The sequence below is a fragment of the Silene latifolia genome, chromosome 3 (genome assembly GCF_048544455.1).
Source record: "Silene latifolia isolate original U9 population chromosome 3, ASM4854445v1, whole genome shotgun sequence".
Lineage (NCBI taxonomy): Eukaryota > Viridiplantae > Streptophyta > Magnoliopsida > Caryophyllales > Caryophyllaceae > Silene > Silene latifolia.
The window spans coordinates 148,328,672-148,345,818 of record NC_133528.1 but is presented as its reverse complement, the minus strand read 5'-3'; positions in this window follow the sequence as shown (position 1 = coordinate 148,345,818).

Genomic DNA, 17,147 nt, shown 5'->3' with positions numbered 1-17,147 from the left:
AATGCAACCAATAAATTAGTTTGATTTATTAAAATTTGGATCAAGCTAGTTAAAATTTAAGCTAGACCATTGAAATGAATTATTATTATTATTTTTTTTGATTAGGTAAGGAAACTAGGTTGATCCTCTAGGATAAGACCAACATATCTCATCCTTTCGAATGAGGGAGGTAAGTTGAAGCCGCCGGCTATCAAACCACCTTGAAAGAGTTGGACATGAATGTCCAATAGTAGCCATGAAGTCAACAACCTTGTTGGCTTCACGAAAGCAATGTTTAATTATCACTTTATCGAAAAAAATAAAGGTCTAATTTTACATCCTTGATAATACTAGAAATTTCTCAAGGAATTTGCCAAGTACTTCGAATTGAGTTGATAACATATAAATTATCACCCTCCACAATTAACTTTGAGATTCCTAAGTATTTACCTGCTAAAATACCTTCTTTTAAAGCCAGAGCTTCCGCAACAAGGATACTATTGGATCCACACTTTTTTGCTCCCAACAAAACGACTTCACCATTGTGATCTCTTATAGAATATCTTAAATCAGCTTTATTACCTTCTATTCTTGATCCGTCAAAATTTAGCTTTAGGAAACCGTTTCTAGGTTTTTCCCACCAAATTTTTTCCTTACTAGAGTTGTTTCTAGCTGACTCTTCTATCTCAGGATTGTTGCGATCCTTAAATTTAGTCACATTCCAGGTCTTAGTGCTATTATTACATAAAGTAATAAGTTTGCTGATACTTACCATTGAAATGAATTGATAGTCTAAAATTAAACTAGCTTAAAATGTGATTTGACAATGGTAAGTTAGACGCAACTAGTTTACTATTGGACTTGCTCTAACAAACATAAATATACACCCATACTATATATATATATACTATTCTGGAATAAATTGAGGCGCACTTTAATTAAATTGAAGGAATTGAATTGAACTAAATTAAAGTAAGGCTCTGTTTGGTAAAACTAACTGAAAAGGTAGCTGAAACCTAAAAAGGTAGCTGAAAACTGAAAAACTAACTGATAAGGTAGCTGAAAATTAGGAACTGATAAGATAGCTGATTATATAAAAAAAAATGTTCGGCAAATTAACTGAAAAGTTAACTGATTTTGATGAAATGACGTAAAATGATATGATAATTATTTAATAGTAAAGATTTAAAGGGTAAAAACGAAAAATCAATCCAAATCAGGTACTGAAATCTCAAATGCTACTTTAGGTAGCATTTCATTTCAGATAGCTTATTTGAATCCCCCCTACTACTAAAAGAATAAAAATTCTATTAGTTTTCCCTCCAAAAGCATCTAGCTAAATAAGGTAATAAGTAAAATTTTCTTTTATTACATTATTATCTTTTAAATGAATATATTCTTATAAATAAACTCTAATTTTTTTAAATAAATTCATAATTATGATTTTTTTTCATTAAAATAAAATAAAATAAATATTAAATTATAAACTATAAGTTGCTAAATTTTTCAGTAATGCAATAATTATTACTGTAAAGAATATATAATTTGACACATTCTTACTATTAGCTTCGTGACAAAAAATAAATGCATTAAAAAAAATCACAACTTAAATAATCTATACATATAAATTGTATCTCCTAATATTAACGCCGTGACGAAAAAAGAATTTATTAAAATAATTTGAGGTAGTTAAAATATTTTCATAAAAAATACAATTCGTAGAATTATTCAGTTCTTTTGATTAATTTTAATATTAATTATTTTTTATAAAAATTCGTGAGATATAAATCTAAAATCAATATCTATCTATCTATCTATATTAATAAAGGAAGCTTTTTTCGAGCGATTATAAAGTCTCCAACATTAGCAAAATACGTCATATTAATAAATAATGCTAAATAAGTTCAACTGGATAAAAATAATTGAATAAAAAAAATAACCGGACAACACTTCTATAAACGGTACAAATCTATATGAATTAGAGTACTCAATTGACTATAATATTAAATACTTCCACAAATCCTAAACGAAAACAATTGCTACCTCTTCCAAATTAAGTATAAATAGTCTTTCTAAACTCCTCCCTCACACCCATAAATTTTGATACACGTTTTAGTTTGATCTTTTAGCTAGAAAAATAATTGAATAAAAAAAATAACCGGACAACACTTCTATAAACTGTACAACTCTATATGAATTAGAGTACTCAATTGACTATAATATTAAATACTTCCACAAATCCTAAACAAAAACAATTGCCACCTCTTCCAAATTAAGTATAAATAGTCTTTCTAAACTCCTCCCTCACACCCATAAATTTTGATACACGTTTTAGTTTGATCTTTTAGCTAGAACTAGAATATTTTGTGTTTTATATTAGTTGTTTATTGTTTATTTAGCTATTTGTTTAAGTGGATTATTATGCATGCATGTCAATCATACTGATTAATTTCTCCTTGTGGACAGGTTGTTGTGCGGACTGCAACAAATGAGACGCCACGCCATGCAACTGTACGTAAAACATAAGAGGTGCAAACGCATTGCTGCAAACACTTATCTCCCCTACCTCACATACAAAGAAGCCTCAACTGAGGTATCATGGTTATGGCACTGTGTGTATAGCATAGTGGCTTTTCCTGATAATATATTTTAGAGGACTACTAATACCACGTCATCTCTGAGACAACCTATGGATTGATTGGATTCCAGTCGATCCTCAGAGCTGAACACAGTTTAATGTTACTTTATATCCTATAACCATTAGACAGTGATAAAGGGGTACGTATTACAGTTAGAAGGCATCAGAAGTAGATAAATGTGTTAATAAGCAGCCAGCTAACTTATGACAAAAGATTAGATTGGAGAAGCAATAGAGAAACAAGACAGGTAAAGTACCGGTTTCCCAGCCCGGTTATGTTTGATGAAGGATAAACTTTTCTCAGCGCAGTAGGTACATTCCCAGAAAATGAAGGTAAGACTGGACAAGTTAATATTTTAACAAATTAATCAGAGATATGTGTCTTCTTCGATTGTAGTACTGACAAATGGGAGACGATAATTTGCTTAAATAAACTTCACTTTTCTTGAAATTAATGTTATTATGAAACGCTACAACTTACGTATATTGTTTATTGTCCGACAATAAGCAACGGCGAGCTCAGTGGTTTACCCTATTATTACTATTATAAAAATACGGAATTAAAGTGGATTATTATGCATGCATGTCAATCATATTAATTTCTCCTTGTGGACAGGTTGTTGTGCGGGCTACAACGGGTAACAGATAGAGTAATATATTAATACAAAAGGTATGACTATATTTTAGGATTATAAACAATTTATTTGAGGAACACAACTAAAGGATTGATGGTATAAGTATTTGTGAGTATTTGAAAAGATACCGCTTTTAAGTGTTATTAGAAAATTTGATTTTTTTATGAACTTTTTTAACCTATATTAGAAAATTCACTTATACAACTTATTCGACTTTCAATAGTTGATCTCATATTTAATCTGATAGCCATGTAGGTTTAACAAAAAACATACGCCTGTTTTTCCAATGTTATGCACTTGTGTTAATGGGCAAGTCACTGATGAGCAATTACTAAATTATACTCAAATCTACACAAATAATTTAAAATTCATGCCAAATTTATGCTAACACAAATTTTAGAACCTAAGTTATCTACACATTTGTTGCCCTTAGCCTTCAATGACAGTAGTTAATCAAGATAGTTTCTTGCAAAAACAAGCTCCAAGACTTACTACGTTTTTGACACCTCTAAGTTAGTGGATATTCCTTGCCAAAAAAAAAAGTTGGTGAGTATTTAAGTAAATAGTATAAAACTACAAAAGCATACGCCATAATCGAAAAGTTCGTTTCCTTAAGTCTGGATCATCATCACCAATGCCCAAACTAATATGATGTCAAATATAAATATAATATACAACGCGTTATAGTTCTACTGGAATTGGACCTAGGCTTCTATCTTATCTTAAATCGTTATCATTCATTTGTTGTATCTGAGTTCTAATTAATATGAGTAGTTTACATTTGCTTTATATTGACTGAGACAAAGAGTATTAATAAGACAAATTTAATTGCATAATAGCATTCTACATGTACAATTTGGTCATTTTTTTATTTATACGTACAATCAAGCTAATTTGGTAGTCGAGTGAGGTTATTACAAGAGTACTTATATTGTAAAAGTTGTCACGACTTATCAGGGATCAATCTTGGAGAACAAAGACCAATTCTTTGAATAGAAGTGCTTTAATAAAAAGGATAACAACTCATTCTAAAAATAATGACTCATCTATATTCGAGTATGTGAAATTATGAGATAATAGTTGTAAAAAATATGCTTCTTTCTCAAATTCTTAAACTTTGTAGTTGATTAGAACTCTCTGATCACAATATAGGATGAACTTGACAATGACCCCGAGACAAAAAGAATTTTAATTAAACTAACTTTATTAACCAACTCGAGAAGAGCAAATTAAAGAATAAGTTATTAGACGGATTAACACCTACCAAATGCAAAATCTGTTTAGAAACGGAACCGGACTGAAGAAGATGCTCAACTGTTTCCTCTGCATCGTAAAGCCTGGGGCACATCTGGTCCTCACCCATATTCTTCCTAACCCGATTGACATTAACCATTCATAAAAATATCAAAAACAATATTGATATTTCCTCCGTCTCATTCGTTTATTTAAACTTTTTTTTTTAATATTGTGAGATGTATTTTAAACAAAGATAAACAAATGATTGTAACATAAGGGGTAGTAGTTAATATTTTGTAGTTGTTTTCTACGGAGTACGTAACATGGAAAAAAATAAGAAGTAAGAAATAAAACATAACTATACTTCCTCCAATAATTCACTATTTTCTTCCTTATTTCCTTAAACGGATTATTTGGATTTTCTTCCATATTTCCTTTCGGAAAAATTTGTATGGTCCAAATTCATTTGCATGTGGAGTAATATCTTTTGTGTGGTCCAAAGTCATTTCCTTATTTCTTGTGCAAAAAGAAAATGGGAAGAATGTAGTAAATAAGAGGAAATATCATTAAAATGACAAAATGTAGGAAATTTCAATTAGTATCATCGTTTACTTTGAATACACACATGGTGAACGTCTCACTATTTTTCCTTAATAAATTAGTTTAAATAATAGTTGGTTAATGGTTATGTTCTTTTCGACTTAATTTTAGCTCTTATTAAGCGCAATTTAGTTAACTTCAGTTCAATTGAGCTTTGCTTATTTCAGCTTTACTTATCTCAGTAAGGCCATGGTCTTTCCGGCTAATAAGAGTTGACTTAATGGAGCTAAACTGATATTTGTGAAAAGATGAGTTGAATTGAATAAAACTGAACCGGACTGAACGGAATAAAGCTGAGCTGAAGTGAAATGAGCTGAAATTAAGCTAGAAAACCAGAGCCTAAACTTGAATTCAGTTCAGTTCAGCTCATTTCAGCTTCATTCTGTTTAGTTCAGATCCATTCAGTCAAAAAAAAAACAGGGTCTCACTTATGTATATACATCAAACATACTCTACCAAGAGGCCCGTGCATCGCACGGGCATTAAATCTAGTCTATATTAATAAAGGAAGCTTTTTTTCGAGCGATTATAGAGTCTCCAATATTTGCAAACTACCTACAAAATAAAAAATAAAATAAAAAATTACATGATCATATTATAATACTACGTTGTAATCCGTACTAAGTAGAGTTTTATTAATAGTCCAACCTTATGTACGTGTATAATCCCATATCAAATACTCCAATTGAATTATTAATACTCCATCAACACTATGTATGTGTATATTCTTAAAAATAAATTATCTACATAAAAGCAAAATTTGTCTGATTAGAAAATAGATACATGTATGAAATCATACGTACGTAGAATTTGCAAAGCCGAAAGGGATAGACATCTAATACTATTATAATAATTTGCAAAGTCACAAAGATAAGTTTTGAGCGGTATTAAGGAGACAAAGCTTTGTAAAACACGTAAAATAAAAGATAATATGGAGTATGTATTAATTAAATTTAAATTTAAATAAAGTCAAATAAAATAAAATGATAGAGTTTGTAAGCAATAATAAATATTAAAATTGATCATGGGTAGGATTATTTAGTGCGTTAAAAGTCCCATATTTGCATCAAAAAAGAAGTCTAACATGACACAAATACAATATCTACCTCTGTCTGATATTATATATATACTCAATGCCATTGCTTAATCATTCAACTTCTTTCCATTGTTTTTCTACGTAATTTTTGATCAATTTTCTCATAGTACTACATCATTGATCATTGATATTGATTATTGATCGATGATTTTTGTGTTCTTTTTCCTTTTTGCAGCACAATTACATTTATAAAGACGGGCTACTTCATTATTGTGGTGTTTGCTTAAAGGTAAGTAGGCAACAACTAATCAAGTCTTTAACTCACGCAGAGTATCCAAAAACTATACTATGCTATAATATCGAGAGATTCTAACATATAATAAGTCTGATATTTTGATTGATATATGACCCTATATAGTACTCCGTACTACAGTATCATGAAATTCGAAAAATGAGGGCAAGCATACATAACAATAAGATCGAAGAGAGTGTTTTTCGTTATTGAAGATGGGTCATCATCACTTCATCAGTCATCACTATTGAAGTTGCAACTACGATAATCCATGCATATTGCTTTTTTCATAGTAAGAAGGCGATCGATCAACTGTACTACATTATTACTGTGTAATAAAATTATACCGTAGTGTTCCACAGCGATTCATAATCAAGTTCATTTTATATACCGAATGTATCAAGTCACGAACTGCACATTAAAAGTTGACGTTTTCGACTTTTACGTTCTTTTTTCGTAGGCTTTGCCTTATGTCGTAGTAAATAGAAATCCTCGAGTAATTAAGGTTCGTCGTCTAACGTCTAATGCATATAAATAATGAAATTCTGGATGGTGTAACCATTAACTCTTTATCTTAGAACACTGCAACAAGTTCATCATTATATAATTTATAATTTCCCGTACTTTGCATAATAAACTACGATCAATAGTTGAACTACACACAAGAACAAGTGAAATCACACTTGTGAAAATAAGTGAACAACTCTTCGTGAAGGCTCAACCTCAGGCCTTGATCAACTTTGAAAAGTGGGGTATGTTTTTCGTTAATAGTATCCACCACAACGAGGTGGTTCGACAAGATAATTTTTAAAACGCTTATAAAATTCCTTCTTAAAAAAAGCTTATAAAATCAAGGAGTGTGTTTTTCGCTATTAGTATTCACCAAAATGAGGTGGTTGGCTGGTTTGATTAGACAACGTTTAAAACTCATATACACATACTTAATAATAAAATCGAGGAGTATGTGTTTCGTTATGAATATCCACCACAACGAGGTGGTTAACTGGTTCGACTAGACAATGTTTGAAACTCTTATACACATGCTTAATAATAAAATTATTATTATTATTATTATTATTATTATTATTATTATTATTATTATGGTTGGTGGTGGTGCTGTTAATAAAAAAATAGATTTTTTTTTTAGTTAATTCAAGTTTAATTAAACTAACTCGATCAAATTAAAATTAGCTTGATAGGTTTGGTTTTCACAAAAATATTATTTCTTTTAGTTTACAATATGATCTTAATAAAAAAAATCGCCAAAAACAATATACATTATTATTTTAATATAGAGTTCGTTATATTTTACCATTATATGGTTTACATCCTATTGTAAACCATTAAAAGAAAACTTTAGAAAAACGATATTATTTTAGGCCCGTGCATCGCACGGGCATTAAATCTAGTATATAACTAAAGGAGGCTTTTTTTCCTAATTATACTATTAGCATTAGAATTAGGAGAAATTAATTATTTAAAATTTTTCTATTACAATTAGGAATAGAATTTTCCTATTAGAAATAGGAAATAAACTAATTATTTTACAATTTTCCTATTAGAAATAGGTATTATGAGGCTAAAAGCCCCTAGGCCGAGCTGGGTTGTGACAAATGTGCATGCATAATACGTACTACATGTAATTTACTCGTGTAAAGAGTAAAATGAACGCTGAAATATGCCCCTACATCTTTTGTTATTGCTAATGTCATATTTAATTATACATAATACGAAGTTTATTTTTCAAATGTCATATGTATTTCTCCTACTAATTTTAAAGTTATTTCCCTCACAATACACTTCAACTTCTATTGATATATTTTATTATTATATTATTTACATTCATTTGTCATTATATAAAAGTATATTAATAAAAAATTAAATAAGATATTCACATATTATTGATAAGTACAAAGTTTGATATCTATTTTTCAAGGAGTATTAAAAGATAAATAAAGTTGCTGCTAATATGCGAATCGAAATATCATATTATGACAAATGAGTAAATGTTTTGAAAAACTTTGTTGTGCGATTGTTTTACAATTTAAAGTAAAAATGGTACCACGAGTAATAAAATAGATTTGAATGAGGCTTGAAGGTAAATTAGATACACTTATTATAGAAATATGTATAAGGTTAAGATTCAGTTCAAGCAACGATCAACATTAAAAAAAAACGTCATGATAAACACATAAAAGGGTAAGAATAGTCTTTCCCTAACATAGTGAAGACCGTCTCTCTCAAGCTTTTCTTCTGAAAAATTTACATGCATAAAAAACGGTACTATTCAATTATATGGAACAAACTAATTATTGTTGATGCTATAATTTTTTTTGGGTGTAAATTGAGAACACCATCACTATAATTTAGGGAGAGATACGAATTAGGGAAGGGTGAGACATATTCGTCATGCATAATACGATGTTTTAACCACCTTTAGGCAAAAATATAAAATAAATGAAAAAATTTAAACCTAAAAGGGGGTCACGTACTTGTCAACTCTTCTATAGTTCTCTACCGCATTAATATTCTCATGAAGTTTATGGCATTTATTTCATATTAATGAAAAAAATGATTTTACTGCTTCGTACAATTTGGGATTTATAACTTTTAGCTAACTTATTTGAACTTGCTTAAATTTATATATTTTAAGAGAAGAATATTAACTATAAGTATGATAAAGATAAAGTTTGATCTTTAATTTCGTCGGAGATAAAAAAAACTCAATTTTTTATTTTCTTATAATATACTAATTAAAGGTCATAATGTAAAACAGGAAATTACACCACAATTTACCATTTCAATATGTCGATGATCAACACTCAAATAGCACATTTGTTATTTAAATAGTGTAAAAACTCTCAAAATGTTAAAAGAAATGTTCAATCTGTCGTTATCAAAGAAAACCTGAGTTTCTGCATTTTTTTTTTCTCATGTTCAACTTGATCTTTACGGGATGTAAATGTGATGAAGTTCAGAAAGTAGCGGATAGTTTCCTGTTAGGTAGATGGACTTTTCAAGAGAAAGATGAAAGCTTTGCATTTTAGACCGTTTTATGTGTGAACCGAGGGGATTAAGTAGTGGGCTAAAGGTTGTTTCGAGTGGGAATGAGGTTGATTGTGAGTTGATTGACTAAAGTTTTTCCTTAGTAGATCTAGAAAGGAGATAATAATTATAAGATAATAAAATTTGAAGAAAAAATTGACAATAAAAAGGAGATGGAGGTAGTAAGATTTATTTATACAAAATGAAATAAATAGCAAAGTTCGTGTATATATAAAATATTCAAACTTATTTAGTTTACAAACATAGTACCCAAACACTTTGTTGAGTATCTGGAAAGGAGGTCGGGGAGGGGACGAGAAAAAGATTAGGAAGGGAAAGGAAGAGGGATAAGAGGGAATATTGCTTCTTAAACTTTTCTTTGTTGAAGGAGAAATAAATTGTCTTCGATAAGGGAGACGAGGATCCATATTATCTAGAGTAATGATTGGTGTTTCATAAAGCTGAATGTGATTTATGACTTCTTAGATGTAAAATGTGGCAGAAAGGTAGTGATAATGGTAGTGGATTGGAGGTTGTTTCAAGTAGTAAGAACTAATCACAGTGGCTGATGTTTTATTTTGCGAGTAAATTAGTGGGGTGGAGGGAGGGTGCATTTGTGGAGGGTGATCAGTTTAACGAGGATAGTGATAATAAATAAGGTTATTTATCAGCAAAATATCGCTTGCATTAAAACATATAGGTAACATGAATAATAACAAGAAACCTCAAAAGATCATACTGATAAACTTAATCTTGACCCCCATCAATCCAAATTAAAGTAAAATCTTAATTCTAACAACATTGTCGAGAGCAAGGGTTAGTTTCCATTGTATTGTAGATTTTTCTAGAAGTAAGGGTTTAATTTTTCACTTGGTTGGATAAATTTGAGAGAAATTTCAAAGACAAAGATCCATCTTTCAAGGGATGAGATTGTTTTAGATCATGTGTATGAATAAGGAAGAAAATAAGGGTCTGCGTGAAAGATTTTGCTTCAAATGAGAAGATGGGGGGCAAGACTATTGTTATAGTGAGGTGTCATAAGCAACCCCAGTCATGTAGTATTGCGTTGGAATTTGGTTCACATTCAAAGGTACGTCAATAGTTTGACCGAGAGATATAACATTTAACTACCTGTAAATGTTTTTACGTAACTACCATTTGATCCAACAATGACTAAATTATGGTTGTTCTTCTAAAGAAGGAGATTTGTTGCATCATTGAGTTGATTAAGTAGATATTATTGTTTTCCTTGACCAATTAAAAAACAAATAAGTATTATTGAAAAAAATCTAAAAACTCCTCAGTCCCAAGTATTATATATATAAACTTCATATTGGTTTTATTTTCCCAAAAAAATAAACATTGTCGAGAGAAAGAGTTAGTTTCCATTGGATGGTGGATTTTTCTAGAAGTAGGGGTTTAGTTTTTCGCTTGGTTGGATAAATTTGAGATAAGTTTCGGAGACAAGAATTGATCTTTCAAGGGATGAGATTGTTTTAGATCATGTGTGTGAATAGGGAACAAAAATAGAGGTTTGCGTGAAAATTTTTGTTTCAAATGAGAAGATGAGGTCCAAGACTATTGATATAGAGAGAAACGAGGGGGGGGGGGTGTAATATTGTGTTGGAATTTGATTCACATTCAAACGTACTTGTATAGTTTGACCGGGAGATATAACATTCTACCTACCTCTAAATGATTTTACTTAATTACAATTTGATTCAGCAATGATTAAATTATGGTTGTTATTCGAAAGAAGGAGAATTGTTGCATCATTGCATCATTGAGTTGATTATGCAGAGTAGATATTATTGTTTTCCTTGACCAATTGAAAAACAAACAGGTATTAATGAACAAATTCTAAAAACTATCAGTCCAAGTATCATATATATAAACTTGATTTTGGTTTTATTTTCCAAAAAAAGTATTTTATTAATTGATGGGGCATATTCTGCACCGCTGACCAAGTCAACATAATAAGCAAGGTCAAAGATATCCACAGCAAGTCAACGACTTAGACAGCCTAACCGACGCTGCATGTCGGCCTGTCAGCCTGAGTCTCGGCATGGCAACCTGCCAGCCGGGGCACATATCCGCGTACTCATATCCAAGAACCCTCGCCGGCCTGCCATAGGTCCATCGGCCGAGGGTAGAACGGTCTTTCCACCTGCTAGCCACTTGGCCACTTGGCCACTACGTGACAAAAGGTGAAAGCCTATAAATACTCCTCAACCTTCATTGAGGAAAGGATCCTAAACTTAACCTAAAATATACTATTCATCTGGTATAATCTTCCTTATCTCTCTACAATATATTCTTAGCCAAGTAAGATACAACTTATACATTTAAGTTTGCTGACTTGGGCGTCGGAGTGAGTACGCTTGGCACAAAGCCAAGCCCTCAGTTCGTTCATTGTTGCAGGAGAGGCCGAGAGGAACAATTAAGGAAAGAAGGATTCAACCAAAGACGACATTCTACAAGCTACGAGTGGTAACAAATATCTGCTCTGGAATTACACCCGGAACAATTGGCGCCGTCTGTGGGGAACGCTACTAGAAGCTAGTCACATTTATTCCCAAACAAAAAAAAAAAAAAAAAACACAAAAAAAACCCACCCAAAAAGCTAAGATGTCGCAACAGCAAGAGGTATTCGTGACCGACGAAACCGCACTCTACCAAGATGATACCTTCAATAATTCTGGAGTCGTGCAGCCCTCCACCGGCGGAGTAATCCAACCGGAATTCGGGATGCCGATAATACCAGACGCACCGCTGCCCGCCAACCAGGTCACCATCATGGGACAGGTGGTTGACGTAGCAAAACTGAAAATGCTCCTGGACCTAATTGGTAGTACGCCTGCTCACACTGTCACGCCGACAAGAGCGGCGGAAACCGTCCAGGAAACCAGGCCCGAAACGTGACTCCGAGAAATTTGAACGGAGCACTAGGAGAAGCTGACCCAGTCAAGACGCTGGGGGAGCCCAAAGTGGACGCGGTAGACCTAAGTCCTTCCCGCACTCGTGGGAGGACAGCGTCCCCGCCGCACGAACGAGGCTTACCCCAAAGGAGCCAGAGGAGTCCGACTCAGCAGAGTCGGAGAAGAAGCCCGAGTCGAAGAAGAAGTCCTTCCCGCTACGAGGAGAGGAGCCGGACTAGGAATGCGAGAAGCCGATCGCCGCGTATCGTTCGACGCACGGTCAGACAGCCCCTCAACGCCTACGTCCTAGAAGTCCAGGTACCGACTAAGCTCAAGTTGCCACCCATATCATACAAAGGAGATAGTGATCCAACCGACCACGCCGAGGCTTTCGAGTCTTACATGTCGGTATGGGAGCAGCCCGATGAGGTCTGGTGCCGAGTTTTCCCAACCACTCTGCATGGGATGGCTCAAAGTTGGTACACGGGGCTTCCCGACGGCTCGGTATACTATTACGCCGACCTAAGGGACGCCTTTCTAGCCCAGTACTCTTGCAATAAGAGGAGGGCCGTGGAGACGTCGGACCTCCTAACTATTAAACAGGAGGGAGGCGAGTCTCTACGAAGCTATGTGAAGAGGTTCGACGGCAAGGTCCAGCAGATTCGAGAAGTTAATTCCGAACTGGCGGCCTTCGCGCTGATGAAAGGCCTCCCAAGGGGAGACTTAAAGAATGAGCTCATCAAGTGCGGAGGCCTGGGCTTGGACGCCGCTAGGAAGATGGCCGACCAGGCCATCAAGGTAGAGGACTATCACAAGACCTGGGTAGGCCCCAGCGAGGCCGGGCACTCAGAAAAGAAGAGCCACCGGGAGGACAACCCGGATGAAAGACGCCGTGACAATAATGGGTCACGGTCTGACAAGCCTGCCAGAAGACAGAGCTCGGCGGATGCCGGGGGGAGCTCGGGATCGCACTACCGAAAACGGTACGGTGATCACACCCCCTAGTTGTATCGGCCGCCGAGGTCTTCGCTTTGAGCAAGAACGAGGGTCAGAAGTGGGAAAGGCCCCCTAGGCCGAGGAGCGACGGTGACACGAGCCAGTACTGTGAGTACCACGGCCACACCGGTCACTTAACCAACGACTGCCGACATCTGAAGAATGCCATTGAGGAACTGATCCGAAAAGGGAGCCTCGGCAAATATGTTGCCGGAGGCCAAAAACCAGATACCGGCGGGTCGAATAGCAAGTCCGTCTTCGAACGGATATGAGTAATCCATGTTATCATCGAGGGCAACGAGAACGGTGGGTCCGCTCATGGGCACAAACGGCACCTGAATGAACCATGTCAGGCCATCAACTTTGTGCCCAACACAGTCACCCCCGCTTCCAACATCCCCGATATGACCATTGGGAAGAAGGACTACGAGGGAGTTGCCGCTCTTCACAGCGACCCACTTGCGGTCCACCTAGACATAGCCAACTACTTGGTGAAGAGGTGCCTGATTGACACAAGCGCCTACACAAACATTATGTACAGAGAATGCTTTCTCAGCCTCGGTCTGAGGGTCGAAGATTTGAGCCCCTGCACCAACCCGCTGTCTGACTTTTAGGGTCGGCCCGGTGCCCACAGGGTCGGTCGGGCTCGGTGAGATTCGGCGAGGGAAGTGCAGCCAGGAATGTTATGTCTGAATTCATAGTTATCGACGGCACGTCTGCCCACAACGTTCTCATAGGCCGGGTCACTTTGAGTGAAATCGACGCCGTAATATCCATCCGGGCCTTGACATTGATATACGTCTCGGACCGGGGGGAAGCACATAAGCTCGTCTCGAAGAACGAGAAGGATCCCGGCGTGTGGGAGGTACACACTAGCGGCCCTTCCACGACGGATAGCTCGAAGGGCAGCATCGTTATTATTGGCCCGAACGGAGACGTGTTTGAGCACGCCTTGAAGCTTACCTCCTTGGCCTCAAACAACGAATCCAAGTACGAGGCAGTAATAACCGGAGTCGAGTTAGCTAAAGCCGCCGGGGCAGAGCATGTCGTGGTTAAAACAGATTCGCTCTTAGTGACCAACCAGATCAAAGGAGAGTACGAGACTCGGGACTATCAGACGTTAAGGTATCTAGAGAGGGTGAAAGCCGGCGCTTCGAAATTAAAATCCTTCCAGATACAACACACTCCCAGGTCCGAGAACAACCGAACCATCAGCATGGTCGAAGGAGCAGAGACCGAGGAGGTGGAGATTGACCCAGGCCGCACCGTAACCGTCGGTGTCAACCTGGAACCAAAATTCAGGGCCGAACTCCTGGACCTACTAAGGAAAAATAAGGACGTCTTCGCCTACTCAGCGGCCGAGATGCCAGGCGTGAGCCGGGAGGTAATTATTCACAAGCTAAACGTACTCCCCACCGCTCGCCCTGTCAAGCAAAGGATGAGGAACTCCTCAGTCGAGAAAGACGAGGCCATCAAAGCCGAGGTAGATAAACTACTTACGGCGGGCTTTATCATGCCTTGCACCTATCCTGAGTGGTTAGCCAATGTTGTGATGGTGAGGAAATCATCGGGGGCATGGAGAATGTGTGTAGACTTTACCAAACTTAATAAAGCATGCCCCAAAGATTGTTACCCTTTGCCGTGGATAGATAGCTTAATCGACGCCACGGCAGGCTACACCATGCTGAGCCTGCTAGACGCCTTCTCGGGGTATCACCAGGTATTCATGGCTGAGGACGAAATGCCCAAATGCGCATTCATTACCGCTAACGGCACGTACATGTACAAAATGATGCCGTTTGGTTTGAAAAACGCCGGCGCAACGTATACAAGACTGGTGGACAAAGTGTTCCAAAAGCAAAAAGGGCGAAACATTGAGGCTTACGTCGACGATGCTATTGTGAAAAGCAAGTCTGACAGCGAGCACCTGGCCGATTTACACGAGACATTTTGTTCACTAAGGAAATACAAGATGAAGCTCAACCCAATGAAATGCAACTTCGGTGTCCGGGCAGGTAAATTCCTCGGCGTACTTGTCAGCACCAGAGGCATCGATGCAAATCCAGACAAAGTCCGAGCAATCCTAGACCTGCCGGAACCAAGGAATCGAAAAGAGGTTATGATGCTAACCGGGAGAATGGCGGCTCTCGCCCGTTTCATCTCTCGGTCGGCCGACAAGAGCACCCCATTCTTCAAAGTGTTGAAGGGGAATAAAGACTTCACTGGGGAGGAACGAGCACGGCTTTCAAGCAAAGAAAGCTCATCTTCGGACTCTCCCAACTCTGTCCCGGGCCGGTCTTTGGGGAAACGTTGTACCTATACATAGCAAGCGATTACCTCGGCCACGGTCGGTCCGTGATCATCGAGGGAAGAAGACAAACAGCAACACCCAATCTACTTTGTCAGCCATACGCTGTTGCCCGCCGAGAGAAATTACCCACTAATTGAAAAAGCAGCTTTCGCTGTCGTCGTTGCCGCGAGGAAATTAAAACCCTACTTCGACGCACACCCCGTGACGGTCCTAACCGATCAGCCATTGGAGAAAGCTTTGGAAAAATTCGAACAATCCGGTAGGCTCATCAAATGGGCAGTGGAACTCTCTAGTTTCGGCATTCAGTACAAACCAAGGCCTCCGATAAAGGGGCAAGCACTTGCAGACTTCCTGGCCGAATGCACATATCAAGAACAGCCAAACCCAGGTGTATGGGAGGTTTACACCGACGACTTCTCCACGACGAACAGCTCAGGAGCCGGCATCCTTATCATCAGCCCAAACGGGGACGAGTTTGAGTATGCCTTGAAATTCACCTTCTCGGCCTCGAACAACGAATCCGAATACGAGGCGGTGATAACCGGAGTCGAGCTAGCAAGGGCTGCCGGGGCGGAACACATTGTGTTAAAGACAGACTCACTGTTGGTTACTAACCAAATCAGAGGGGAGTTCGAGGCTCGGGACGACGGAATGGTAAGGTACCTAGAAAGGGCGAAAGCCGACATAGCGAAATTGAAATCTTTCCAAATCCAATGCGTTCCCAGATCTGAGAACAACCGGGCCGACGCTCTCTCAAAACTCGCCAGCTCAACCATCAAGAATGTCACCAAACCGTCTTTGGTAGATATCGAGAATGCAAAGAGCATCACTGAGACCGTCGGCATGGTGGGCAACATAGAGACCGAGGCAACATGGATGACTCCGATAATGAAATACAAACTTACAGGTGAGTTCCAGAGGACCGCAATCCCTCGGCCAAGATAAAAAGGATCGCCGCCAGATACTTGGTGTTCGAAGGGGAACTGTACAGAAGGTCCGTAATAAGACCACTCTTAAAGTGTGTCGGTCCGGTAACGCAGAGCGATCTTGTGACAGAGATTCACGAAGGCATCTGTGGACATCACATGGGGCAAGAACACTAGCCCACAAAGCTCTCCGAGCCGGCTACTTCTGGCCCACCATGCTTCAAGATTCCGAACAAAGACCAAGAAGTGCACGAATCGTCGATGCATGCCCCGTGTACACGCTCCCTCCCGGGACCTACAACCGGTGCTTAGTCCCCTTCCTTTCGCACAGTGGGGGATGGACATGCTAGGACCTTTCCCAACGGCCTCCGGAGGAAGGAAGTTCTTGATCGTCGCCGTTGACTACTTCACCAAATGGGTTGAAGCTGTAGCAGTACCGGCGAAGACCACAACGGCCGTCAGGAAGGTAATCTGGGAAAATGTTATAACTCGTTTCGGATTACCCCAAGTTATGGTATTTGACCACGGCCGAGAG